This window comes from Agelaius tricolor, unplaced genomic scaffold (assembly GCF_023055355.1).
Source record: "Agelaius tricolor isolate 1412-34295 unplaced genomic scaffold, bAgeTri1.0.p SCAF_50, whole genome shotgun sequence".
Taxonomy (NCBI): Eukaryota; Metazoa; Chordata; class Aves; order Passeriformes; family Icteridae; genus Agelaius; species Agelaius tricolor.
This window is the reverse complement of record NW_027269310.1, coordinates 2,426,590-2,452,955: the sequence shown is the minus strand read 5'-3', so window position 1 is coordinate 2,452,955 and position 26,366 is coordinate 2,426,590. Positions and strand designations below refer to the sequence as shown.

The 26,366-nt window shown below is 44.4% G+C and overlaps 1 long non-coding RNA gene and 1 pseudogene across 1 annotated transcript; both read left to right on the top strand.

Moving 5' to 3' along the window:
* The first annotated feature begins 4,477 nt into the window (after window positions 1-4,477).
* Window positions 4,478-5,436, top strand: LOC139604413 (uncharacterized). The gene is made up of 3 exons (XR_011683974.1): window positions 4,478-4,901; window positions 5,117-5,195; window positions 5,382-5,436. It is a non-coding gene; the product is annotated as an uncharacterized lncRNA (long non-coding RNA).
* A 180-nt stretch (window positions 5,437-5,616) lies between these two features.
* The window catches only part of LOC139604398 (zinc finger protein 418-like), a 133,122-nt pseudogene continuing 112,372 nt past the window's right edge, over window positions 5,617-26,366 (top strand).

The following is a 26,366-nucleotide window of genomic DNA, read 5'->3' as shown; positions in this document are numbered from 1 at the left end:
TATCACAGCAGAGCTTTCATTCCTGACCCTCATGTGCTCCGACTGCTACGTGTCCATCTGCAAAGCCCTGCACCACGGGACCCTCCTGGGCAGCAGAGCTTGTGCCCACATGGCAGCAGCTGCCTGGGCCAGGGGCTTTCTCACTGCTCTGCTGCACATGGCCAATACATTTTCCCTGCCCCTGTGCCATGGCAATGCCCTGGGCCAGATCCTCAAACTTCCAACCCCAGGGACCTTGGGCTTCTTGCTGTTGGTGCCTGTTTATCATTTGGCTGTTCTGTGTTCATTGTTGTTTTCTCCTATGTGCAGACCTTCAGGCCGTGCTGAGCATCCCCTCAGAGCAGGGACAGCACAAAGCCTTTTCCACCTGCCTCCCTCCCCTGGCTCTACCTCTGTTTATCAGTACTGCAGTGTTTGCCTGTTGTTGCAGGCTCCCAGCCAGGTAATATTTAGCATTGTCTCCATGATTGCAGAAGGCTGATCCATGGCTTTATTCTACTATATTATATCATAGCCTACTGTACTTATTAAGGAACTCCTCCCCTTACAGACAGTGCGATACAGCTTTGCCCTAATTGCTCAATCCCTGCAAACACCATGCAGTGGCCAGGCAGAGCTGTCAGCAAAGGAAGGGCCCAGCCAGGTGGGGCAGCCGGGGGATGCCGACAGCCTGCAGGGACAGAGGCGCAGGGCAGGGACACCGTGGGACAGCCTGGGCTGCACAGGGCACAGGGATGGGCAGCAGCTGCAAGACAGCCCTGCCAGAGCCAGCTTGGGCAGCACTTTGGCCATGGCTGCTGGGCCTGGGGCCAGGAGGGGACAAGTGACCCTTGCAGGCCTGGGGCCTCATGGCCTCCTTGTCCCTGCTCAGCAGCCTGGCAGGGGCCGCCCCACGCTCCTGGCCCTGGCATTGCACATCCCCACATGCCAGTGCCCATCCCGGGAAGAGCCCTGAGCAAGGAGGGAGGGACAGGATCTGCCTGGCCAGGCCTTGGCCCTTTGCATTCCTGAAACACATCCAGGTGTGCTCAGCACCAGAGACACCTTTGCCTTGTTTGTGCCACCTGGCATCACTGCCTGCAGTGTTCTGCTCTAGCTGGAACCTGGGGACACTTTCTCAGTTGTGTCCCTGACAGGGATCTCTTCAAAGTACAAGAAACTTCAGTGTTTTATTAGAACTGAGTTCTTGAGGGTTGTGACATCACTGAGGGGATGGTGACATCACAGAACTGGCTGTGACATCACAGAGCATATTATGAGGCCATAGAGAAGAGTCTGCCATCACAGAGGGTGGCTCTGTGGCATCAGAGAGTGGGTTGTGACATCACCTAGTGGCTGTGTGACATCATAGAGCAGGCTGTGACGTCACAAAACAGATTGTGACATGACAGGGTGACTTTGGGATATCAGTCTTCTGTGATTTCACAGCACTGCTGTATGACATCACAAGGTGACATAGAGTTGGCTCTGTGACATCACAGGGGCAGTGTGACATCACAGGGGCAATAATAGTGACAATAGCAAAAAGAAGAATTAATAATGGTAATAAAAACCCTGCCATGCTTATACTTGGTTTGCATGGCCAGGTTTTGGTAAGGGGAGCTTGAGGAGCACCTTCTGTGAGAGGCTGCTGGAAGCAGCTGCTCCTGTGTCCCACAGAGTCAATTCCAGCCAGCTCCAGGATGCACTGGCCGCTGGGCAAGGCTGGGCCAGTTGGAAATGGTGGTAACACCTTTGGGGCAAGAGATTTAGGAAAATGGGTGATGGTGTAGGTGTAACTGTGAGCAGGGAAGAGCAGGGTGAGAACACGTGAGAGGAACAACTCTGCACACCCCAGGGCAGGGCAGGAGGAGGGGCAGGAGCTGCTCCAGGGGCTGGAGCTGATTGCCCTGAGATTCCCTGGGCAGCCCCTGGGAGGCAGCTGGGCCCCTGCAGCCCATGGAGGGCCCGGAGAGCAGAGATGCACCTGCAGCGCCTGGAGGAGCCCGTGCTGGAGCAGGGGGTGCCTGAGCAGGGGCTGGGACCCCATGAGAAACCTGTGCTGGAGCAGGGACCCAGCAGGGACCTGCAAAGCCGTGGAGAGAGGAGCCCACGCTGGAGCAGGGTCCTGGCAGGACTTGTGAGCCCATGGGAGAGTGAGGCAGCTGCAGCAGTTTGTGAAGAGCTGCTGTCCGTGAGATGAACTCACCCTGCAGAAGTTCATGGAGAAGTGTCTCAGGAGGGACCCCTGGCACAGCAGGGGAACGACTCCTCTCCCCGAGCAGCAGAGAAACAACGGGTGATGAACGGAGCAGAGCCCCCAGTGCCTGTCTGCCTGCACCACTGGGGGAGGAGCAGAGCTGGGAAGGAGGGAGGAACAGGCAGAAGGTGTTTGTGAAGCTTTATTTTACTTCTCACTATCCTGCCCTGATCTGGATAGAAAGAAATTCAATTAATACCTGTAATTTCAAAAATGTTTTGCCTATGATGGCATTTGCTGAATGATCTGTCCCAGTCCTTAACTCAAGCCATGAAGCCTTCATTCTGTTTTTTCTCCTGTCCATCTCTGGAGGGGAGTGAGACAGCAGCTTTGGTGGGTGCCTGGCATCCAGGCAGGGCCAAATGGCTACAAGTTTCTCTTTTCTTTTTACTTTTTTTCCTTTTTCCTTTCCTTTCCTTTCCTTTCCTTTCCTTTCCTTTCCTTTCCTTTCCTGTCCTTTCCTTTCCTTTCCTTTCCTTTCCTTTCCTTTCTCCTTTCCCTCTCTCATTCTTTCTTTCCTGTTCTTTTGTTCTTTCCAGAGGTCACAGTGCAGAGGTTGAGTGGGGCTGTGATGGAGGGAGTGGAGGTGGCGGGGAGTAGCGGGGACAGGAGGCACAGGGCTGTGGCACAGGCACCCGAGGGGCCCTGGCAGCTGGCAGGGGGCAAGGCCTGTCCCCCTGGGCCAGCAGCAGCCCCGTGCCCTGCCCAAGGCGCTGCCAGCAGGGGCTGGGCCCCAGAGGCAGGGGCAGAGCCCAGCCCCGGGGGCGGCGTTTGTGCCCCGAGCCCCGTCCAGCCCAGCCTGCCCCGAGTGCGCAGTGAGCGCTGGCACGGCTGCCCTGGACAGCGTGGCCTGCTGGGGACACTGAGAGCTGCCCCGCTGTGACCCTGCCCTGGGCACTGCACAGGCACCAACCCAACCCCAGCCAGCAGCACCCCTGGGCATGGCCCAGGCACTGGAGAGCATCACAGCCAGCCCTGCTGCTGCTGGGGATGTCCCAGGCACCAGAGCCCATCCCAGCCCTGCTGCTCCTGGGGATGTCCCAGGCACCAGAGCCCATCCCAGCCCCGCTGCTGCTGGGGATGTCCCAGGCACCAGAGCCCATCCCAGCCCCGCTGCTGCTGGGGATGTCCCAGGCACCAGAGCTCATCCCAGCCCTGTTCCTGGGATGTCACAGCCCCTACAAGTGTACCGGGTGTGGGAAGAGCTTCTCACAGAGGTCAGCCTTGACCCAACACCAACGCAGCCAGCACTGAGGGAAGCCCTGCCAGTGCCCCCAGTGTGGGAAGAGCTCCGTGCGCTGCTCCAGCTCCATCCCCACGGGAGGATCCGCGCTGGATGATCCCCAGTGACCCCGGTGGGCAGAGCCCCGGTGATCCGTGGTGCCGGTGATCCCTGGTGGGAAGACACCTGGCTGGGGGCTCCACATCCTCCTGGCTCCTCATGGCCTGGGTCTTCTTTTCACATTTCTTCATTCTTTCCAAGCTTTTACCCAAAACCTGGGTAAAAATAAAGATGTTGAACTAAGATGGGGCTAGAGAAGTGGGGAGCTGTTCCAGAGGTGTGGGGGATGCTGGGTCCGAGGGAGCTGAGAGTTCCTGGGAAGGACTTGGGGCTTGCTCAGGGCTTTGGGGACATGAGGCCAAGCGGCTCCGGGTGCTTTGGAAGATGCTGGTGGAGATTCTGGGGCTGCTGATCAAGGACTTCCCGGCCTGGAACTGTCCCTGTGTCCCCTTGTCCCGCTTCCTGGTGTCCCCTGTAGCGGATACCCCCCTCCCTGCTGTCACTCCCCTTTCCTCCGCCCCTTCCCGTGTCACCCCACTCTCAGTCCCGTCCTGCTCCATTCCCAGTACAGGCCCCATTCCCTGTCCCCTGTCCCCATTCCCCATTCCTCATTCCCATTCCCTGTCCCCATTTCCCATTCCCATTCCCGGTCCCCATTCCCAATCCCGGTCCCCATTCTCATTCCCATTCCCCATTGCCCATCTCGCATCCCCATTGCCCATCTCCCATTCCCATTCCCTGTCCCCATTCCCATTCCCTGTCCCCACTCCCCATTCCCTGTCCCCATTCCCGGTTCCCTCTCCCCGGACGCCGCCGCCATCGCTCCGGCCCCCCTCGCCCCTCACGTGACCGTGCAAATTCCGCCCTGCTCCCGCCCACCAATCCCAGCGCACAAATGCTCCCTGATTTGCATAACCACGCCCTCAGCTTCGGCCCCGCCCCCGCCGGCTGCAGCCGCGTCCGGGCGCTGTTTGCTCCCAGTTCCCTCCCAGTGCTCCCAGTAAGAGCGGGACCGGCAGGGAGAGCGCTCCCAGTTCCCGCCCGCTGCTCTCACCATCGTTCCCAGTGCTCCCAGTATCGCTCCCAGTGCCGGGCGTGGCGGGGCCGCTTTGGAACCCCCCCAGGGCAGAGCGCGACTGCTTTTGGGTGCCGGCACTGCCCGGGCCGGGCTGGGAGCGGAGGAGGAGCGGGAGGGAGAGGAGGGCCAGAGGAGGAGGAAAAGGAAAGGGAAAGAGAGAGAGAGGAGCGGGAAGAAGAGGAAGAGGAGGGCCAGAGGAGGAGGAAGAGGAGCAGCGGGAGGAGGAGCCGCAGCACCAACCCCACGCGGTTCCCCCGCTCGGGCCGCGGCTGCCCCGGTTCCGCCCCCTCCGGAAGCCGCAGGTGAGCGGGGAGGGGGAGTCGCCCCAAATCCATGGCGGAGAGGGGCGATCCCGGTGCAGAGGGACCCCAGGCAGCCTGGAGGGGTGGGGGAGGCTGGGGAAGAGCGGGGTCCGGGCCCCCCGAGGCTGAAAGGGGCGCTGACTTCTCCAGCTGCACTTGGGCACCGGGACCATCAAACCCGACACGCTCAGCCCTTGTTTTGCCCCCCAAACCAGGATTTCCCATTCCCAAACCTTGGCCAGGTGGCGGAGGAGGCTGCGAGGAGGAAGAAGATGCCCCAGGACACCCAGGCAGGTGAGGAGGAAGTCAGTGCCCCTTTCCCCCTCTCTCCTGCTCCATCTCCCAGCCCAGCACGGCCCCCGGCTGCAGGACAGCCCCACTGCTGATGCTGTCCAGCCAGGGATGCACTGGGGGGATCTCCTTCCCCTTCCCTGTGGCACGGAGGCAAATCCCATCCTCTCCTTGTCCTTCCTCCCCCAGGGAAGGAGCTGAGGATGGAGAGCAGGGAGGACAAATCCCCACAGCAGAACCTGGTGGCTGAGGCCCGTTTGGAGTGGCTCCAGGGCACAGGAATCCAACGGGGAGGAAAAGTCCCCGAGATCCCACACAAGGAGGGGCTGCAAACACAGATCACGGGGATCCAAGGAGGAAAGACCCACCTTGGGCCGGGAAGGTGACCACAGGTCAGAGTTGGGGGTCCCTGAGCAGCTTCAGGATGGGGAGAAGCCTCATGAGTGCTCGGAATGTGGGAAGAGCTTCAGGTGGAGATCGTCCCTGATCAACCATTGGAGAATCCACACAGAGGAACAGCCCTATGAGTGTGGGCAGTGTGGGAAGAGCTTCAGGTGGAGCTCCCACCTGAACTCCCACATGGGAATCCACACCAGAGAGAGGCCCTATGAATGTGGGCAGTGTGGGAAGAGCTTCAGCCACAACTCCAACCTGATCCGCCACCAGCGCGTCCACACCGGGAGAGGCCCTACGGATGTCCTGAGTGTGGGAAGAGCTTCAGAGCCAGATCCAGCCTGATTTTCCACCAGAGGAGCCACACGGGGAACGGCCCTACGAGTGTGATGAATGCAGCAAGAGGTTTCAGATCAGCTCCAATCTCCTCCATCACCAGCGCACTCACACAGAGGAGAGGCCCTTCCGCTGCCCCGACTGCAGGAAGGGCTTCAGGGACAAGTGCAGCCTCCTCAGGCACCAGCTCATCCACTCCAGGGAGAGGCCCTACGAGTGTCCCAGGTGTGGGAAGAGCTTCAAGACCAGCTATGAAGTGACTGCCCACCAGAGGAGCCACACGGGGGAACGGCCCTACGAGTGTGGGGAGTGTGGGAAGAGCTTCAGGACGAGCTCCCACCTGAGTGCCCACCAGCGCATCCACAGCGGGGAGAGGCCCTATGAGTGTGCCTGGTGTGGGAAGAGCTTCTCCCAGAGGTCAGCCTTGACCCAACACCAATGCATCCAGCTGTTGTGTTGTCTGTATAAGTTGGACTGTTCTGTTCCCCCTATCATGCAATGGTTCTGCCCTGGTTCTCCCTTTCCTCCTTTATGCTGCCAGTTATCCCAACTCCTCCCCAGTTGCCTTGGAGATTAATGTACCCTTTCTCAAATCCCTCCCCGGTGCCCTGTCCGTCACTCGGCGCTCCCACCCTTCTCTCTAGAACTCTCTAGAAACTTTCAGCTGGAGCGTCGAGTGATTGGCTCAGGGGCTGGGGCCCCACCCTCAAGTTATCCCCATTGGGGTTTTCCCTAAGTCAATCTTTTGTATCCCACTCCCCTCTGAAACCCTATTCGTCCAAGGACTGACTCCTCCCCTGTGTCCCTCCCTCCTTATAAGCTGTTGCAACTTCCCCCTCGCTCTCTTTGGTTGTCGGTTTCCCCTGGGACCCAATAAACCTGGATTCACCACAGCTGGAGAGCGCTCTCTCATTTCTGCTGACTGTAGCCATAAGCCAAGCCACGTCCTGCCACAAGGTAACACTGCTGTCATGGCACAGAGCGTTTGCCTTAGGTGCTGTCCCGAACCACGGAGATCGGGATAGTGCCCCCCTACTGCTAGCGGTGCTGGACAGCCGGCCGGGACGTCCGAGAAGGACAATCAATCAATCTTCCTCCAGCTGGACCGCTTCATCCAGCACTGAGGGAAGCTGTGGGAGTGCTCCCAGGGCGGGAAGAGCTTTGTGTGCTGCTCCAGCTCCACAGCTCCATTCCTCATTGGAGGATCAGCACTGGATGATCCCCAGTGACCCCGTTGGGCAGAGCCCTGGTGATCCGTGGTGCTGCTGATTTGTGTTAGGAAGACACCTGGCTGGCTCCTGGCTCCCCGTGAGCACCTGGACACACCCACAGACCAACATCAGAAATCCATTGTGGAGAGCTGTCACCCTGACTTTTGAAGATTTTTCTAAGCCTTCTGATGTTTACATTCTTGTAGCAAACTTTCTCACATACTTCCTGTAAATAACTTACTGTTTTGCATTCTTTTATGGAGGAGAAGAAATCTGATGGACTGTTGGTTTGTCCAGTGTCATTGGAGAGGTGGCACTGTCACCCTCCAATCCACTGTCACTTTTGGAAAACTATAAATGTTGGAGTCAGGAAATAAACTTCCCTTTTTTCCCCTTGAGAACAGTGGTGTGTGCGCTCGTGTTGTTTCATGTCCTATAGTGACATGGAGCAGATTTGTCGACTTCTGACCCCAGAAAAATCTCACTTCTTGCGTCTTCCTGGTGGCATCAAGTAACACTGGATGGCCTTGGAGGTCTTCTCCAATACAAATCCATCATTTTAATTCTCTCTGCCCCACAGGCATCTTCTACAACCAAATCGGGTCAGACTGGGGCAAAACCCATGATTTTGGAGACAGTGGGGTTGGAAACCCCTCCAAAAAAGGTTCTTCCCACCCACCCAAGCACATGGATGCTCTTCTGGCAGGGACACATAAATCCTTTTGGTTTTGCCTTCAAACACAAAGGTTTCTGTTCATACCTTTGAAAGCCCTGAAATTGGGGTAAAAATCAAGACATTGAACTAAGGCTTGGATGGGCACACGTGGGGACACAGCCCTGGGTGGGGACCTGAGTTGGAAGTGGCCATGGACAGGGACATGGGGGGACACAGCCATGGATGGTGACATGGGAGGACATGATCATGGATGGGGACATGAACTGGGACAGCATCAAGGCCACCACCTGTGCCACCACAGTGCCACCAGCACCTTCATCTCAGCCATAGCGCTGCCTGATGCAGTTCCTGTCACCACGTCCCCCCTGCCACCATTGTGGTGTCCCAGCCAAATGTCACCACCCACCAGGGCAGGATGGGAACTTGTTCAGCTGGTGACAAGTGGCCCAGGAGTGAGTGACAGCCACCAGGGTGTCCCAGGGCCACCGTGCTCAGGGGACCCCAACCGCCCCTGGGGACAGGGCAAGGGTCAGTGTCACCCACAGGGGCCATGTGGGCCCATGCTGGGTGTCACTGGAGGCGTCCTGGTGGCAGCGTCCCCAGAGGTGTGGTGACATTGTCCCCTGGTGTGTGTCCTGGTGGCATCGTGTCCCTTACATGTTGATGACTCAAGTTACATCATCCTTGTTCTCCTCCCCAGTTCTAGAATGTTCCCCACTCCCGCTTTCCTATTGGTTCCCGTTGCCTGCAGCTCCTCCCCTGAATCCCAGTTGGTTGCTGCCCTTTTGTCCCGCCTTTGCACCACCCTTGTTCCCTCTGCCCATTGGCCCTCAGGCCCAAAGTGCGCTGGTGTTTGCAGGGGTCCCAGGACGAGGGAAGAGACGAGAATCTTGACTCCATGTTTCAGAAGGCTGATTTATTATTGATGATATATATTATCTTAAAAGAAAATTATATATTAAAACTATACTAAAAGAAGGCAAGCAGGGAATAGAAAAGAATGATTACAAAAGCTCATGACTCTCCGAGAGTCCGAGCCAGCTGACTGTGATTGGCCATTAATTAGAAACAACCAACATGGACCAATCAAAGATGCACCTGTTGCATTCCACAGCAGCAGATAATTCTTGTTTTTCTTTTCCTGTGAGGCTTCTCAGCTTCTCAGTTTCAGAAAATATCATGGTGACACCAAAGCTCCCCCTCCCTTGTCCCATATAAAAGCCTGGACCCTGCTTTGTTCTTGGTTCTTGGTGCCTGGACCCCTCGGGTGTGTTGGCCCATAAAGCACCCCTGGAACTCCAAGCAGGGATCCCCTCCCGCCTGTTTTCCCCCCGAGCTGCAATCGCCATCGGCCTGGTGCTCGCTGAGCCATCCCTTTCCTAGAGGAGACGCCCTGGGGAAGGCAGTGCCTGGTGCTGGGGATGGGCACTGGGGACTGCTTTGGGCTGGGGAGACTGAACTTCCTTCCAGGGGCTTCTCTGGGGCAGGGCTTGGATTTGGCCTGGAAACAGAGGGAAGGTTCCAGGAGGGTTTTGTTCCTGCCCAGAGCCGAGGCCTTTCCTGTTCCTCATCCTGCCCTGGCAGCGAGGGCTTGGGGAGCACCAGAAAGGGGCAGAGACACAGCTGGGACAGTGACCTGACTTGACCCCAGGGCATTCCCAGACCATGTGGAAGAAGAATCAGTCTGGAAAGAGGGGGAAGAAGCAGAAAGGGGGGGATGCTGGCAGTGATGGCATTTGTGTCCCCAGGTCACCATTGCCTGGGCTGGAGCCCTGCTCACCTGGGCACGGATGAACACCCACCTGCCCGTGGGAAGCAGGGAATGAATTCCTGGTTTTGCTTCCTTGCACAGCTTTTCCTTCCCCCATGGACCTGTCTGAGTCTGAGCCCAGGAGTTTGGGCTCTTTGTCTCTTTCACTGCCTGGATTCTCCCCCATGGGGTGCTCCCAGGAACTGGGCCTGAGGCCAGAGAAGGAGGCAGGAGAGATGGAGCTGTGCACTGTGGCCATGGCAGCAAGCAGGGCACCCTCAGTCCATAAATAAAATCAGGCACAGAAACGGGCAGATGGGATTTTACACCCTTCCCTGCTGTTTGCATTTCCTGCAAGCTTTCTGCAGTGTTGCTGGCAATATTTTTGTACTTTTTCAGGTGATTTACACAGCACCTCACAGGACACACTCACAGGATCAGGAGAATTCTGTGATATCCCATGGATTCATGTCCCTAGGAAATACCAAGGCTCTAGTTGATTAGTTACTGTTTGAGTCCAGAAGTGGGCAGTACAAACTTCCATTTTTCACTTTCAAGTGCTCATGGGGAAAGCACAGCAGATTCTTCCAGATCTCTGCACAATATTTGTTAGCTACATACAATAACAAATCTCATTTACATCGCTGCTCAACAGCTCAACATAAGGAACCCAAACTACTGGCCTATCCCTAAGACTACACAAAAAGAAGAAAACAAATCTATTTTGCTTCCCACTTCACCTGCATTTGGGATTTTTGATTTTGCATTATATTTTAACATGTACTTGTAGTTTTCTTGTTATGTCTAGGCTCTGAAGTAGGGTTTGTCGCTGTTGTGAAACCCAGATTAATCAAGGAATAATACAGAAATAGATGTTCTAATCTATCCTTGGACTTCTGCTGGTCCCTAGGAAAGCTGGTGGGTGATTTCTGTCTGTGTTCAAATATTTAAAGCAATAACAAATAGTCCCATACTTGTTATTTCAGATAAACAATTTAATGGCATCTGAACATTGTTTTCACGATCTTATAACATGCATCTTTTACTCCTTGTGAAGCTGAAATCTTTTTAAATACAAGCAATTCTACTGCAATTTTAGAAGTTTCAAAACCATTTTAACATACTGAAAACAAAACAGTCTAAAAAGACAGGTCTAACAGCCATTAAAATGCAGGAGAAAGCAAGAGGACTTCAGGTAAAAGAACATACATTGAACAGCAACATTTCTTCCACTATGATTTATGTGTTAAGAAAAATGGAGTAAATTTAAAAGAACAGAAGTTCTTTAAAACCAGACTTTCTAATGCCAGAAACAGCTTTGAAACAACTTTCTATGCAGTTCTATTTATTTCAAAATTTAAAATTGGCCAATTTTTGTCCCAACATTTTGAAGCACAAGGGAGGAAAGGTGGAAAAGGCTCTGCAGGGGTTGCAGTTATAGATCTATAAAGTTCATATGTGTGAAGGAATGAACACAGTATTGAACACACTGAGTATGACAGAAAAATGCAACAAAGCACTAACTCTGAGAGAAAAACAACCCTGCAAGCAATGCCAGGGCACTGGGTATTTCTGCATTTTAAGCAAAGAACTTTACAACATCTTTAATTTTCCTTTTCCTGTCCATTTTGGAGAGCGCAGCCCAGCCCGCCTCGCGCATTCTCCTCATGGTTTTGAGTTTCAGAGCAGAGCCTGGAGATTTCACACTGGATGGAGCTGGGGTCCAGGAAGGAAAATAAAGCCATCCTTTAGTTTCTGTAAACAATCTGATTAACTGCTTGCTTTAATCTTAGGAAAGGCTAACATACCTTTTTTGCTGCTGTGGAATGTAATTGTGAAGCTTGTGGAAAATCTTTGTACAAATTTTTAAACATTTCTTCTTCCGAGACTATGCTCTAATAAATGAAAAAGTTACTTACTCACACTATATTAAAAACTACTTTTTCTTTCCCCCTAAGGACATTAAACTATGAAAAATAAAAAAAATAGGATGTCATTATAAGGCAAAACAGTTCAATAAAAAGCATGTTAATTATGTACATACAATTCCAGAAAGAACCAATCAATTAAAAATATACCCATAAATATTGGCTTGAATGTGGAAGCCCAAACTGTTTATTTTCATTCTCAGAGCCAGCAGTGAGCACAAAGAAGTGCTCAGCACAGGATTTGCTCTCTGACTCTTACCAGGAGGTCAGTGTGCTCAGAGCTGTCTGACTGAGTGTCCAGCTGCACAAGCACTTTCTGCTTTTTCCTGCTGCTCTGCTCTGAAGGCAGGTTTGTGCTTCTTCCACTGTGCATTTTATCCATTGGAGGAGTCTTTATAGCATATGTCTGGGAAAGAAAACGTTTCTATTTTTAGATTTTATTTTATGGGGCAAGAATGGAATCTAAAGCCAAACTCAGGAGCCAGTTTACAGTCTGAGTGTCCAAGAATTCACCTGAGAGAAATGGTGGAACTCTTCTCTTTCCATCCAAACACGAAGCAGTGACCCAAACAAAGTGGGGTGGGGTGGAAATAGCATTTTTTATATTATTTTTGTTGCCAAATGAGGAGAATGAAGGGGAAGCTATGGAAGAGCTGAGTTTCATGGCACATTGTATTTCAGTTCTTCATGCTTATCTGCAGAAATTCAGGTTATTCTGAACTGTAGCCACGACATGTGGACCATATCAAACATCAAAGAAAATGGGAACAAACAAAACTGCAGGGAAAGGCTTTCAGAGAAAGATTGATAGCTATATCAAGATTGGTGTTACTTAAAATAGTCTTTTCACTAGAAGTTAAACTGAGAAGCCTTGAATGGTCCAGTGCAGTCCTTTTTCAGACAGATAACATCAAAGTGGTGCTGGATTCCATTGCTCCAATATGAAACCCACAAGTGAACTCCTGACAGGGAAGAAGGGTAAGTTCTGCAGTCAGGACTACTTTGACACTTTGACCATTTTTACAGCTAGATCAGCTTTGTTCTCTTCCATAGAGGAAAAGTGCCTTTACAAATGGACACTTTTAAGACTGAGTAAAACAATTCCAGAGACATAAAAAAATCAACAACTGAGCAAGAAAAATTACACAGTGGGAGCCCTTCCAGAAACTGCTGTCTAATATCTCCATGGAATGGTAGGACCCTTTAAAATCCCTTCTTATCCCAGGGGGAAAAAAAAAATCATCTACAGAGAAGTAAGAAATACAGGCAGAAAAATGCAACAAGAAAAATTCACTGTTAGGAGCTACAAAACTTCAGTGTTGGACTGCCCAAGGGGCTTCCTGCACTGAAGGAGATATTTTTTATTTTTATCTTTTTTATTTTAGGAATATAATTTGGAGACTTTCTATTTTTACATGAGTAGATTCACTGTATAGATCTAAACAAGGTTTAGGAGTCCCAGGAACATAAATTTTTATTTTCTTTAAAAAGTTTGAAGTCCAAAGCATTCCAATGTCTTTTGTTGAATGCAAATAAATTATCATGGCACTTCAATTGATTCTACACATATAAACACTACCAAATTCTAAAAGCAATTACAAAGTTGAAGTTACCTTGTGTTTCTTTTCACTTTCAGGAATCATACTGTGAGAGTGCTCTTTTACAAGATTCTCCTACAAAAGAGTTATGTGACAGCAAGGAAATATTTCTTTGAATTCAGTTGTTAAAAATCTTCTTGGTGTAATTACAGAGCACAGTCTATAATCACAGACTGTTACAAAGCTCACACAAAAATATGACCAGGTTTAGCACAACCCCAGCATTCAAAAGTCACTGAAAAAAACCCTACAGTTTAGGGAACTTTTTTGCTTTAGCTAGTTAAAGTTAACTAAAATAAAGGAGAGTTTTGTTTTGTTGTTAATTTATATATAATCTATAATCACAGACTGTTACAAAGTTCACACAAATATATGACCAGGTTTAGCACAACCCCAGCATTCAAAAGTCCCTGTTTTTCTGTTCAGTTTCATTTCTTATCCAACTCCTCCCACAGCACAAGCCCAGGCCACACCTCTCACCCCCACTGCACAGTGAATAAAAAACTCCACCTTCTCTTCAATTTCTGCTTTCAGTTGTTCCTAAAGGGAGGCCAGTTCACTTTTCAAACATGACAGCTCATTTTCCTACAAACCATTAAATAAAGGACAGGGTTAACTATGCACAGCCCAGAAAAAAGAAAACAGTCCCAAGTGAGACAGTAATTAACAGGGACACTCATTAGATACACAAGAGAATTCTATTTGCTTTTCAGCCCTATACTTGAAGCTTTGCTTTAGCTTGTTAAAAAAGACTGAAGCACTATAAGAAACAGGGACTTGATCAGAAATGTTCAAGGTAAGACCTTAAAACACTTGGGAGAACAGGGCTGAGAGGGCACAATCGAAATATTTAAAACAAAAGTTTCCTATTCCAAGTGGGAAGTCAGAGCATGACACACTATCTGCAAGAGCAGACACAAACACACTGCTACTCCAATTCATTTCTAGAAACATTTGGAGTTTTTAGTGCCCAGAATAAGATCTGCTGCAGCAGCTTGGGTGGGACTGCTACTGGTAAAAATTAAAACCACACTGGAAAAGTTCCCAGAGAACTGTCTCTGGTGGGAAAGACCCAGAGCACAGCAGGAAAAAGAAACTCTCTAAGCAAACTGAAAAAAGATTTTTAGAAGTCACAAACTGACTGAAGATCACATCTTTTGTCTCTCTGTGCTGTCAGTGGGCAAGAGGCAGGGATTGGGAAAAAAGGTGTTTTAAAGGTTTATTTTAATTCTCATTACCCATTTTTAATTCTATTAATAATAAAATTTTTGATGCTATTTAAGTTTGAATCTGCTTTACCCTCAAAGTGTTTTTCTCCTAATCCTTATCTCAACTTGAATTTTTCTTTCCCCTCCTCTGCTCAACTACAGCAGAGAAAAATGAGTGAATGTTTTTGTTGTGTGTGCCTGGCCCTTAGCCAGTATAAAACCACTCCACAAGGACATCAGCCCCTTCACTGAATTACTGCACATTGGAAAGTACTCCTTACCAGTGCTCTTGCTGATGAGAACTGCTTTTGCTGTTTCATTTTATAGACTTTTAACTCTGCATCTTTTTCTTCAACCATTTTATCATATTCATTCTGGGTTAAAAAAAACCAAACCAACAACAAACTCAAAACATGTGACTAAATGTTACAATTATAGAGTTATCCAATCTTAAAACATCATTTCTTTCAAACCAGGCTCTTAAGATTCAGAAAGAAAAGATTCATTGATGCTTCTGCAGAAACTGTAAACCAGAAAATGCTCAATTCAAGTATTATTTTGTGGACTGGCAGAGAGTGCTTGATTTCTGTGCAGCAATATGGGCTCAGCACTAAGAGCCAGCTGTGCCATCTTTATTAATGTATCTGCTAAAGATATTGCAAAATAGAGGAACAGAAAGGAAAACTAAAATGTGTCAGCTAAACTGCTGACAGTCACTAAGGCATCTCAGAGAAAGAGCCAAACTGATACTGAAAAATATTGCACTCAGATGGTATCAAAGGAAGCCTGAACTGAAAAAAATCTAAAAATCCCAGAAGTTTAGATGAATGGAATTTATCTGCCCATAGGAATCTTTTGAAAATCTTCAAATGAATTTGATTTTCGATGATGCAAAGTCCAGCATGTGTTCAGCTTCCTTTTCCCAGATTCAGGCCTGTTTCTGCTTTGGAAAGGTCATGAACGTGGTATCACAAGTTATAAACATGCTGTTAACATGGTATCACACACTGCAAACCACAGCAAGCAGGAAAATCTCTTCCCTTGTGCTTTTCCATCAGTGCCATCATCTCAGTTAGCTTGTGCTGACATCTGGCATCAGTTTCTCTCTGTATCATTGCTGTTTCATCACAAAGCAACCTCATCTTTTCTACCTGTCAGTAATAAATTGCATTTCATTCATCAACATAACCATACATTTCTTTTTAATCTTAATTTCTTCTTTCCCCTGTGGGTGCAAAGTTTGCAGTCCCACTTGGGCTTTATTTGCTTTTCAGATCCCTTTCAAATCCCTCATCTTTTCTGCAGATTGTTAAAATGGGCAAGATCAAAGGTACAGCCATGGCAGGCAAGTTCACTTCAAACCAAAAGGCCATTTCAAGCACTCTGCCCTAACATTTCTTAGCATTGCCATCAAAAAAAAAAGTGTGGGCAGAAAAATACTAATATGGGAGAAGTTATAATCTAATTTAACTATGCTGACTTTATACCAAGGGTGGAATTTCTTTGAACTATATCTTGAAAGCAAGAAGTTTTAATGGAGTTCTTATTTTCAAAGACATATTCAAATACGTCAGCCTAAGCACCTCATGTACTGAAGCTTTGCTCACAGGCATACACAAATTCCATTCATGTCTGAAATGGAAGAGCAAGGACTCTGGCCAATAAAGCTTCATAAAAACATTTTAAATTAAAAAAAATTAAATTGCAGTAAAAATTAACACCTCTCACCTCTTCACGAAGTTTATTTTCATTTCCTTTTCTTGTTTCTATGTCTTTTTGATAGATGTCAACTGCTTCCTTATGTTGCTTGTTCCTATTTTCCATCTCTAACTGCAATTTATTCACCTTTTGAGAATGCAGAATTGCTGCTGTTATTTGTTTAGGAATTACTGTGTTAATGATTTTTCTTACCTCTTGTTTTTGAGCACAAACACACTGTTACTGTTCAGGTATATGATTAAAGTGTTTCCTATTTAAAAGTTCAGCTTTTTTTTTTAATAAAGAGTTGAACTTTGGCCTGAAGTGAGTTGGAAAATACTCAAGGAAAGAATGGCAACAGCCCAGTGGGGAAGACTGCCCTAAGCAGTCACCCTAAATGCTGTGAATGCCTCAGAAAAAAACAAATACAGATGGAGATTTGATTCCCTCTCTTGTAAATCTGTATCAGATTTTCACAGCTTTTATGGTACATTTTTTTCCCAGCTGTGCATCTTGATTACAGTTTTTCCTTTTAAGTTTATCATATGAATATCCTCAAAGAAGTCCACTTTTCTTCAAGTGCAGTACCCAAAGCTGGACACAATATTCCCATCAGAAGGATTGCCACTGCAGAACACATTTAAAGAACAGCCTTAAAAAAGTAATATATATATATACACATATATGTATATGTCTTTTAAATGCTTTTCTGTTACAATGAGGGTGCTGAACCCTGTTCAGTCCACTATCAATAAAAGGAAAAAAAAAAGGAACAGATTAGAAACATCATTAATTGCAATGTGAATCCATCTCTTAAATGTCCAACAGTCAGTGCCCAATGATTAAAAATGGAAGCATCTTCTAAAAACTGTGAGCTCATTCCTGCAAAGTCTGTATCCCAGATCCCAAAGCAGCTCAGAACGTATTGAACAAGTATTATCATTACTTACAGTGGCACTTAAAAACACTCACCTCATCTTCTACATGATGTTATTTAAACCTACCTTCCCTTCATAAGTATTGCTTTTCTTGCTTTCTGCAGTAAGTTTCTTTTTCAGCACCTTATTCTGTTGAAATAAAACAAAACAAGCACTGTACCTTAATAAGTAAATAGAATTATGTAATGGTTTAACTGCATCAAGAAATTCCAGCTTTCATCAGGCAAATAACTCTCTGTTGTGCAGCTCAGGTTCCAGAACAATTCTTCAAACAAATGAATGTTCAACTAATTTCTGTGATAATGACTGTTTCTTCAGGACCTTAAGAAAGGCTCCTCCTGAGCAAGAGCAGGGAATAACAAATGAGGTGCAGAATGGGAATTACAACTAAGATGCTGCTGACAGAAGGTGTGAAGATGTCATGACAAAAAATACAAGTTCTTTATTTTTACAGTGAAGTTACTACAGTTTGTGCTAGTGCAGAATTATTTTCTACAAGTGGTAACTGAGAAACTTATTACAAGTACAAAAATAACACTATGCACTAAATGAAAAAGAGTAGAAGTTCATTAAAGATATTATTTTTGTAATTGCTCTTTTCAAATTAAGGCACATTTAACAAATCAAGTGATTCCTGAGATGACTCCCTAATTTGCTCAGGGTTAGGATAAGAAAGGAGAATTTTTAAATTACATAGGTGTATCTAAAGACATCACAGCAGACACAAACCTGCTGAAAAGGCAACCCAAAATATAATGTGTTTATGTATTTGTGAAATGAAAATCTCTACCCACCTCCTGCTGCAACTCTTCAATGCATTTGGTTTTATTTTCCACCTGCTTCTTTAAATTGTTCATCTGAAAGAGAGATTTCAGACATTCATTAGTAAGTTCTACAAATGACTCCCTATGTGAGCAATTCCTGCAAATGTTCTCAAACCTGCACTTGCACCAGTCTGGTTTGTTCCAATGGGACTGCAACACCAGCTGACATGTTAGAATAATCAGAGTTTTAGCCATAAAGTACCACAAGATGTTAATCAATAGCAGTGAACCAGTTCCTTAGTGGTTATGGAATTAAGAAAGAAGAAGAAAAATACCCCAATATCTTCACAATTTAAAAATACACTTGTAGGAAGTTCCCTACATCCATGAAAAAATTAATTGTCCCAATTATTTTCTAGAATCTTCAATGGTTTTCCTTTCTTGAAATTTCATTTTCAGTACTCTTAACCTGAAATGACAATTGTAAATCTTTGACTGTTACCATGAAATTTTGAAATTTGCTAAAAGCCCCAGGTTGCTTTGAACCAATAGAAAGAAAAGTAGAAATGTTTGAATCTATTTAAGCTAAAACTCACACTACATATAAAAAGCTAATCCAGAGCCCATCCATCACTGTGTGGGTATATGAAAAATCAGAAAAGCAGGTTCTCTGTTTGCCTGAAAACAACCAAATCTTTAATATGAAACTTGCAGCAAAGAGTGAAGATCCCCGTGACTGTGCTTGTCTTTTGAAATACCAGGGCTCAGCATGGGCACACACAATGGCACAGCTGGCAGCAGCTGAGAGAGAAGAAACCTCTGGCAGAGATCACATCCCCCAGGCAGAGCTTTGCAGAAAAATCCCAACACAGATTTTACATTTAATGCTGTCCTACAGGTTCTGTAAGATATTTTCATGACACAGGACATACATTTTCTTCTCTTTCATCCAGTGTACTTCTCATCTCTTCACCTGTCTTTGCCATTTTCTCCTTCAAAGACTCCAGTTCATTTCTAAGTGCCAAATTAACAAGCATTAGTAAATATTTCCTTCTTGCCTTTAACTTATTTTCAGTACTTCTAAGAAACCCTTCTTTTATTTTCTAAAAAGAGCTGCTAATGTTGATGGGAACTTCATAAGCTGCTCAATGAAAATGTTCTTAAAATGCAGCAACATGCCCAGTAAGTCAATCTGTGAACTGTCCATACTTTTTTGAAGTAGGAAAAGATGTTCCAGCTAAGCCAAGGAAAATACATCCTCACCTGGACTATTGCAATGCAGCTGTGAAACATGGGAGCTGCCTGTCTATTGAACTGGTGATACAGAGAGTAACTCTTACCCAGTTTTGCCTTGTCACATTTAATCCATGACCTTCACCTTCCACTTTCATTGCCTTCTCACCTGAGGTGTCTAATGCACAACAAGACAGCTCCTACTATGTAATACAAAATGATGGCAAACACTGTTCCTGCAGCAATTGGTATTTCTAATCTGAGAAAATTTCTACTTGGCCAACAGCAATTCTGAATAGTTTCTGTTTAGCTATATAATCTAGAAAAAACATTAATCAAAACAATCCCAGAAAGCAGCATTTGAACACAACTAACTATTTGAGTCTACTTCCTTTCACAATATCAGTTATTAATATTTGTTTTTACTTGCCTTAGCTGGCTATTTGCCTCTTCTAGATTTTCAACTAACTGCTTTGTATTTTCTTCTTTTTTCTTACTATCCTAAATAAAGACCCATGTGTCAGCAAAGAAATAAAATTCAAAGTGACTTCTTAAAAAATTCAAAGACATCCAAAGCACACTGAGCTGCCTTGCTCACAAGTGTAAATACACTTCCTTTCCAACTCAAACACAAAAAACAGCTCAGGTACTCTACAGACCCAAGTCATGTTGCAGCTCATCATCTAATTTGTAAAACTGAGTAATTTGTCAAATTGAGTATTGTCCTTTCATGAAACCTGGAAGTTTACAACTTGCCTCTTGTTGTTCTTGCAGTTTCTTGACTTCTGCAGCCACAGCATTTTTCTCTTGTGCTGTTTGTTCTTTCTCTAGTGAAAGCTTACTGAGATACACTGTTAGTTGTTCATTCCTTAACCTAATTTCAAACAAATGGCCAAGAGGAATAAAAAGATGCATTTTGAAATCTCCTTTTAAATTAAACATACCCGTTATCAAGTCTTATTCCATGCTGAATGAAGTCCAGGCCTTTATCTACAAATATAAGCTTTGCAGCAGAGTCAGAGAGATGTAAAAAGGTGACAGAAGAAGGAAAGAAAATCAGAGTCAACTTTTATATAAATCTAATGGTTAATGAAGATGATGTAGTTCAAAGCAAGATTAACCATGAATTCAGAAACTTTCTCTTCTTGTTAAATAAGTCAAAGAGATATGGAACAACTACATATGCCATAGAATACATACAAATGGAGAAAGTGGAATTTAGAAATGTAAGTCTAGAATTAATGGCATATATGTGGTTCAAAAGTTTGATTAGAAAACAATCCTAGTTCATTTCCCTGTGGATTAAAGCAGCTCCACCAAAACGAATTAAATATTATATTTTCAAAATGGTCATACGCCTCTTGTTCAAGATCTGTTTTCAGAGTCACAAGCTGCTTTAAATAATCTTGTTCCTTCTCAGCTGTACTTGTCAGCTGTGCTTTCAAATCCTGGAATTCTTTCTGCAAAATGAAGAGTTTTGAGTATCCATGTGCAAACTCCAACTGCTGGAGGTTATCAGACATGAACTAAGAGCACAAGGCTTTCAGAAGAACCCAACAACATCCATGGCATGGATTATCCAGGCTGGATCTTTCCAGTCTCTGCTGGGATCTGGAAGTGCTGTGAGATAGTGAACTGTGACACCAGTGCTGTTCATGTCTGTCCCCTGCTGTGAGTTTAATTACCTGGGCTGCAAAATTAGGGTGGGACACTGCTCTGGGTGCTGTTTCTTATGCATAAACTTGTGTCCAAGTCATGATGTGCAACTTCACTATTTCTAAAAACATGTTACTATTGCCCTACTTCAGACCTCTCTCATCTGGAGAGCATTTTCATTGCTCTCTCCACATTTTTCTCTCTCTGCATATTTTCTACAGTAGCCTCAAGACTCTTCTTCAGTCAAAGCCCTCCAATTTGCCCATTTTAGAAAATGAGTGAAACTCAGTTCAGAACACTCAATGCACAGATTAGAACAAGCAAACACAGTAAAATGCACACCTGATTTCCCACTATCTTAACTTGAGTTGATATGGATTCTTGTTAGGCTTGTAAATCTAAAATCATAATGAAAAGAAACCTCTGTTCAGAGTGTATTTCATATAGCTGAGACTCCTGTGACAGAAAATGGGCCTGTGTCACAGTACAGCAGGGTTCACAGAGGCCAGAGCTAATTACCTTCCTGTAAGGAAGAACAAATGGGAAAACTTTATATCCACAGGGAGTGGCATTTGAATGGGCATGAACAAAGAAGGAAATAACCAAAAACCTTGAGAAGGAAAACCAAAACCATGGGAGACAAGAAAAACCAAAAGCACAGGAGACAAGAAAAACAGTGGCAATAAAAAAGTTCTCCAAAGAAAACACTGAAATTGTGTGTGAGAAAGTTTAGTAGAAATGTTAAGGTAGACTAGATGGTGTTTATTTATGACATTTAAGATACTTACAAAGCAAGAGGAATTTCATATGAAGAGCAAATGCCATGAGATTAATAAAATGAATATTTACCAGAGTTTCTGACAGCTCTTCAAGGTGCACTTCTTTATCATGTTTTACTTTAGTCATCTCTTCTACAGCACATGGAATGTAAAATTAATGGAACAAAAATGATTTTTCAGATTTAGCAGGCAGTAGAAAACATTTACCCCTTTGCAATACCCAGTTCTCAAAATTTGTTGGATTAAGTTAAGAAGCTGAAAAGCTAATTTATGACTTAATCTAAATGTAGACTTGAAAAAATGATTCAGACATTAGCAAATCTCTATCTGAAGAGAAACTAAATATTTATCTTAAATAAAATTTAGAGCCTTTCTATGTTTTCCACAATTATAACTTCAAATAACCATGGACTGTTAGACTAGAGTATTCTGCAAGTATTGATGCACCTGCATTGTTCCAGAAAAAAATCTGAACTGCTGAAGGTACCACATGGATATGCTGAGAAAGGAAACCAGTTGTTACTGACTTCCAAATGGTTTCTATGTGCACATTGACAGTGCTGGTATTTTTTGCAAGTTCTCAGCAGCAAGGCAGAGCTCTTACTCTGGGGACTAAGGAGCACATCCCTAGAAAGCACAGGATATCAAATTGATGATATTTAAAGACAACCCCTGCCAGCATCATTCCACTTCCAGCACGGGGAGGGTCCCAGAAACCTCAATGGGAGGGTTTTATCTCTGCTGCAGAAGTCACTCCTGGCACCTGCAGTGCTGCTGCTCTTAGCTGGAAACCAAAATTACCTCCAGAAGAATTCATGCAGGAATGGTCTCACTATTGGAGCTCTGCACAGCACTGCCCTTTGGCTGCTGCCAGTACCAATGACCCCCAAAGAAAAGGGATCAGCTGAGTCAAAATAAATTCAGGCATTCCTGATAGGTACAGGTACTGTAAAATCATTTCTCCACCTACTAGAGACAGTCCATTTCCAGACAACAGCAGAAAGCATTTTTATTACTGCCTGGCTCATTTTCTGCCTTTCTACAAGCCTTACCCAGTTCAGCAGATTTCTTTTGGAGCTCCAAGGTAAGCAGCTTTGAATCATCTTCATATTTCTTTAATCTAAGAAAATGGTAAATTAAAAACCCCAAATGTAGGGTACAAAGCACTCACTGCATTTGAAACTTCAAGGACAATAAGACAAAGTCTTAGCACAAGCACTTTAAGAACATTTACCTTTCAACAGGCAGATGATGAATCTGCCTGCAGCACATATCAAATTACACTTTTACAACCTCAGAACAGTAGACATAAAAGTAAACAAATATATACCTACAGAAATCTCTATTTCTTAAAGACAGAGTTATGGAAGTTGGAGGGGGCAAAAATTTACTTTTTATAGACCAGTATCAACTATCACCAACAAAAAAATTTACATTCAATTCTCTGCATTTAGACCACTGTGTGGAAAAAACCTCCAAATTTCAGCTTCATTTCCAATGGTTCTTGATTTTGTCATAGACTGCAACCTGTAAGATCACTCTTGGAATTGAAACTCATTAATTTACCTATTTTGCTCTTCTTGCAGCAAGCTTTTCAAATTGGCAACAGAAGTCTCCAACTCCTCTGTCAGGGCTGCAAGCAAAGCCTTCATTTTTTTACATTCTTCCTCCTGCTCTTCCTTTTCTCCAGTAACCTGAATTAATGTTTTCACTCTAGTCTGGAGCTCAGTTTCCAAGTTCTTTTGAGTAACCTTCAAGACATGATATCATTTCTAAACATGTTTTGCAACAAACAGCTACAGCTGTTTCATGTCTAAAGTATCCATAATTATTTATGCAAATACTCCTCTAGTCTATTTCTACTGTAAAACTATAAGCAAGGGGTACCTCTGCCTTTTGCAATGACATTTTAGCCTCTTCCAGCTCTGCCCTCAAATGTTCTTTACTGACCTGGAATTCCTTTAACATTTCTTCATTATGTACTAAACAAAAAAAGATGTTAATATTTTTAAAAATAGGATATTTATAAAAGTACATATAAATATAAATATAAATATATTATATAAAAATATAAATAAATATATAAAATACAAATATAAATATACATATAAATAAATATATTAAAAATATATATAAATATATTTATATATATGTATATAAAAGTACTGCCAAAAATGGAAAATTACATACATTTAAAGAATTTAACAAAGACCAATGGTACTGACATCATATAGTATAAAATAATAGATAAAATTTGAATATAGATGGCTTAAAAATATTGAAAATCAAGTTCTGAAAAGTAAGTTTCCTCAGTGACATCTGCCTGACTGTAAATTTGCAATACTGAAGCAACATATTTTCCCCTTGCAATCTTCCAAAGCTCTCAGTGCTTGACTCACCCTAAAAACGACCCTGCCAGTCCTGCTCCCACAGGAGCAGCTCCTGTTCCAAACAAAAATAAGGCCTTCAAGGCCCCAAAATTCTGCTGCCAACCAGCAACAGAATAAAACCATCATGACCCTGTTTGCTATGCTTCTATAAACAATTACATCTCATAAATAAACAATCATAAACAATTACATTTAAATTCTATAAACAATTACATTTAAACACAGCAGGCAGAACTCTTACAGTTTGCTTCCATTAAGTCAGCAATCTTATTTTGTGACATCTGCAGCTGAGCCTTCATGTCTTTTATGACAACATCTTTTTCATCTCTCTCTATGGTGAGAGCTGAAATCTAGAAAAATGCAAGAAATATCATCATGAAGTCTGGAAAAGGGACAGATGTTAATTTTCATTTGTACCCCAGGTATGATAAGCAGACATTTTGCTGTCATTCAAGTTAGATTAGATAGATAGATAGAGAGATAGAGAGATAGATAGATAGACAGACAGACAGATAGAAAATATTTGGCTAGATATAATCTTAGCCAAATATTGATCAAGTCACATTACTCTAAAGAAAAAAGTTCTCCAATTCTAAATCAAACCATAAATTCCAGTACACTAAAGGTACTGAAAGATCACTAAACTTAGCAGAATTTGACTTAAATGCAGCTTCAGGTGTTATTTTGTCTTTTTTACTAATACCCAGAAACACTTCTTGGCTCTTGCATTGCCCCTTTAGTCACAAATAAAGCTCTACATATGAGATGGTAAAATGAGCAAACCTGCTTTTCCTTTTGACTGACTTCCAGTTTGCATTCTTTTTCAAACTTGTCCACTTTTTCTGCTTCTTCTTTTACTTTTGAGATACAGTAACATCCACAGTTAACATTCTAGCTGAAATATACTCCAAGTTCAATACAACTTCCACTTTAAGATTGCTTGGAATTGTACAGCTGTACCTTTTGTTTCCCAAGAGTAATTGTTGAGGCAATGTTTGGTTTTATAATCAAAATACAAACAGAAAAGAGCATGTGAAAATGAAACAGGAACATACCAGGCTATACATACAGAGAGAGAGCATTTAGCTAAAGTTTCTGTAGCTATACACTAGTGCATTATCATTTAAATAAACCAACTATGTGAAATAAGCACTGATCTCTAGACTGTACTTCACAGACAAAACTTCAATGTTGAGTGACAGTTTGAAAAATAAAGTTCCAAATTTGGCCCAGTGGAACAGCAACAGAAGGGGCCAGGCAGTGAACAAAGGCTGCATGAATAAAAGAAGGGTCCCAGTGTCTCAGGGTGACCTGCTAACCATTCCAGCCCTTCACATCTGTCTGCCCTGGCCCTGCATGTGGAACACAAGCTATGAAGTACAAAATTGAGCCAGCTGCATAAACACAATAAACTGAATTCTCACATTTGAAACTCATTTCCGATCTGTCGTTCTCTGCTTGCACACGAAGCTCTTCAAATGCCGCTGTCATTCTCTAAAAACAAAATTTAATATCTGAAGTTCAATACTGGAAACCCTGGAACTTCTCCAGGGGCTGCTGCCCACCTCAGCCATTCTGAGGAACCAGCAGGTGGGTGAAACAGAGCCCAGAAAGAAGCCAGAAGTTGTGGCAGTGACCCAGCACTAAGCACCCATCCCACAGATCACAGGGATCCACATCCCACACACTGCTGCACTTTCTCCATTGAATGTGTTTTATGGAACACAAAAATCATTCTTGAAAAGGGATTGAAAACCCAACTTCCTGCATCACACATGACATGATACCCACACATGATGGATACAAACAGTATCCCAACATAAACATGGAACTCAGCTCAGCTCACATAACTCACATTCCTTTCATCAAGCCTGGTCACTTACTTCTATGTTGCTATGAAGTTCCTCATACAATTGTATTGTTTCTGCCTTTTCCTGTTCATCTATCAAAGCAAGAACACATGAGAAAGTTTTTCTTTTGAACAAGAATGCCAGCTGTCCAAGTCATTATACTTAATCAGCAAAATGAATTAAAAAAGGAATTACCAGCTCCATTCTTATTAAATAAGTCCTTATGAAACATGGTGCCAAAAGTTACAGAATTTAGGGAAAATGTGCATTTCATTGAAACATTAAGCAAGCTCAGCTTTTAAATTTCCTTCCTAAGATATTTTTTTCTGTGAAAAGTTTAATTCTGGATCAGTTGATGTGACCATATTAATTAATATAGCATTAATGCTGTTGAATAATAATGTATCAACACTGTCAGTATTTCTAAACTGTAATCTAGGGTTTAGCACTGAATTTCTTCCTATCAGCAGATACCTATAACCACAGAGCTGTCATTAGAAAATTGCAACACTCCATGTCCATATTTTCCTTCTTCCACTTTTGTAATTGATACTATTTTTTCCTAAGAAAACAATTAAAAAGAGAACAGTAAAAGAAACAGCTATCAAAAAAGAACAGTCCATCTATATACAAGTGTTTCTAGAATTAAGGCTAAAAAGAAATAGACACTTCTTAAGTATCCAGGATCAAGTTAGTAAAATTCTAATGGTTAGAATAACAATTCTAAATTGCATATAAAGTAGAACTTCCAATCAAGAACATATTT